At 41.6% G+C, this 2,882-nt stretch overlaps 1 pseudogene; it reads right to left on the reverse strand.

Annotated features, from left to right (window-relative positions):
• Window positions 1-455: 455 nt before the first annotated feature.
• Window positions 456-1,205, reverse strand: LOC112164344 (annotated as a pseudogene).
• Window positions 1,206-2,882: the final 1,677 nt, after the last annotated feature.

The following is a 2,882-nucleotide window of genomic DNA, read 5'->3' on the forward strand; positions in this document are numbered from 1 at the left end:
TCGGTTTTTGTTTATCTTTGTTCTTTATTTCGTTGGTTGTTTGTTTATTATTAGAGTCAAAATGAATTTTGGGTAAATATCTTCTTCATCGTAGGCACATCCAATGGGATTTGATGTCTAAGTCTAGTTTGGATACGAGAAGTGCTGATAAAGGGTCTCGTCCCCTGTCAATCAAGTGAGCTGAGCTCCGCCAAAATCGTTCCTCTCTTCACCTGTTCATGTTCCAAAGGAGTTACCGAAAGGAGAAGAGAAATATCCCTAAGTCCAAAATGTTTTTTCTTGTATGTTGCGTCACTTTATGTGTTGTTCTTGTTTTTGTTTTATTTTGAGTCTTAGGATGTCCTTTCAACTGTCTATAAAGAGTTGCATATTTATTTCAAAAAAAAAGAGTCATAAATACAACTCTTAGGGGGCAATTCTAAGTGTTCCTACACTAGCGAAGCTACTAAGCCGAGTCAGCGGCTCCGGAAACTTTTTCTAGCTTTGCCCTCACAGGAAAAGCTGAGCTCAAGGGAAGTGTGAGAGCCACCATCGTGACCGCCACCTCCATCAGAAGTAGTCTTCATGTTGCCAAAGATGTCCTCACCATGCACGGGAAACAGTGAAAGGGTTTCAATCTCCTGGTGATCTTCTCCTCTTTGTTCCATGAAAGTTTGTTCTACATTCATGTCAAAGAAAGTAGAACTAGTTCCCCCTCCAGCTGAGATTGAACAATCCCTAGGACCCTTCTCCATGTTCATGGATCCATAACCGCTATAGTTCCCTATCTGCCCGTTAAAAGCACTCATCACACCAGCGGAAGAAGTAGAAGCAGGTGCAGAAGATCCAAAGTTAATATACTGATCCTCATGTTTCCAATTGGTAACATTGTCATCACCAACAAGCCCTGATCTTTGCATGGGCACATGAACATCCGAAGTGGACCTCTTCTTCTGCTTCTCCTGAGCCCTTTGGTTCACGAACCAATAATAGACGTTCTTGAACTCGATCTTACCGTACTATTTCAGCTGGAGACAGATCCTCTGAATCTGCTCTATAGTTGGGGACCTAAATCCCTTATTGTAGAAAAGCTCCTTGAGGATCCTTATATGATCTGTAGTGGGAATCCACAGAGTACTGCTCTACCTGCGAAGCATGTTATCACTACTCCTGGCTACTTTGTTACTTCCTCCATCCTTGGTTGGATGCCGGCTTTGTGGTTCCATTGGTGATGGATTGAGAGAATGCGAGAATTGAAGAGTGATGATGATGAGTAATTAAGAAAGATTGATGTTAGAAATATTCGAGTTGATGAATGATTTTGGGATTGGAAATTCGGGTTTATAATGTGGAGGAAGATATAGGCATGCAAATATCCACCCTTGGATGGACGGTCAAAAAGAAGAGTCAAAGTAAGTGTCAGTACCACGTGATTAAAGTTGCTCTAAATCTAGGAAAAGAATGGATTATTGGCGCGTGGGGAAAACTGAACGGTTTTCGAGGAGGTAACTATTTGACAAATTTGTATTTCCCTAATTCCCCCACACTTAAATTAGACATTGTCCTCAATGTATGGCAATATAACTCACAATGCACAAGAAAAGCATAGAGAAGGAAAATCCAAAAGGCAAATAGAAAGAATAAGAAAGATTATAGAAAAGCTCCCCCTTGAAGACCTCCCAATGCTCACGACCTATGGAGAAGACCAAAGTTAGACACCAACTTCAAGGCACAAGGCCTTGACTTCCAAAACGTAAGCTCTGTGTAATATGGACTCCAAAAGAAGTGATGATGGGGGAAAAAGGAGGAGAAGGAAGGAAATTTCCTTGCCTTTCTTAATGTTTGCACCTGCATATTCACAAAACACATTAAAGCGAACTAATAAAATAAAAAAATGAAAAAGTTGGGTTGCCTCCCAATGAGCGCTTGTTTTAACGTCTTTTCAGCCTGACGTGTACCGCCAATTAAGCTTCAGAAGGTGGTGCATCTTGGAGGGGTACTTCCTCCACCTTTTTGCCCACCAATGCTTCACAATAGGGTTTGAGCCGATGTCCATTCACTTTGAACTCATTCTTTGTTACTTCACTCTTTATTTGAACTGCACCATGGGGAAAAACATGAGTAACAACAAAAGGTCCAACCCATCTAGATCGTAACTTACCTGGGAAGAGTTTGAGGCGAGAGTGGAACAACAAAACTTTCTGACCAACCACAAAGGATTTCCCACGAATTATCTTATCGTGGAAAGCCTTCGTCTTTTCTTTGTAAATGTGTGCACTCTCATAAGCATCATTCCGTATCTCCTCCAACTCATTAATTTGCAACTTTCTATGCAAACCAGCTTCATCTAGGTCCATGTTGAAGGCTTTAACCGCCCACCACGCCCTATGCTCTAATTCCACGGGTAGATGGCATGCTTTCCCATACACCAACCTAAAGGGTGACATCCCTATAGGCGTCTTATATGCTGTCCTACATGCCCATAATGCATCATCAATTCGTTGGCTCCAATCCTTCCTAGATGGTCCAACAGTTTTCTCCAAAATCTGCTTGATTTGTCTGTTGGACACTTCAGCTTGCCCACTTGTCTGAGGGTGATAAGGTGTGGAAACCTTGTGAGTAACATTATACTTCTTGAGCAAAGCTTCAATTGACTTATTGCAGAAGTGAGATCCTCCATCACTTATGATCGCTCTCGGCATTCCAAACCTAGCAAAGATGTTAGACCTAAGAAATTCTGCAACAACTCGAGAATCATTAGTCCGGGTGGCTTTTGCTTCCACCCATTTTGAGACATAATCCACAGCAAGCAAGATATAAAGGAAACCATTAGAACATGGGAAGGGCCCCATAAAATCAATGCCCCAAACATCAAAAATTTCAACAATGAGTATTCCAGTTAA

Source organism: Rosa chinensis, chromosome 5, assembly GCF_002994745.2.
Source record: "Rosa chinensis cultivar Old Blush chromosome 5, RchiOBHm-V2, whole genome shotgun sequence".
NCBI lineage: Eukaryota > Viridiplantae > Streptophyta > Magnoliopsida > Rosales > Rosaceae > Rosa > Rosa chinensis.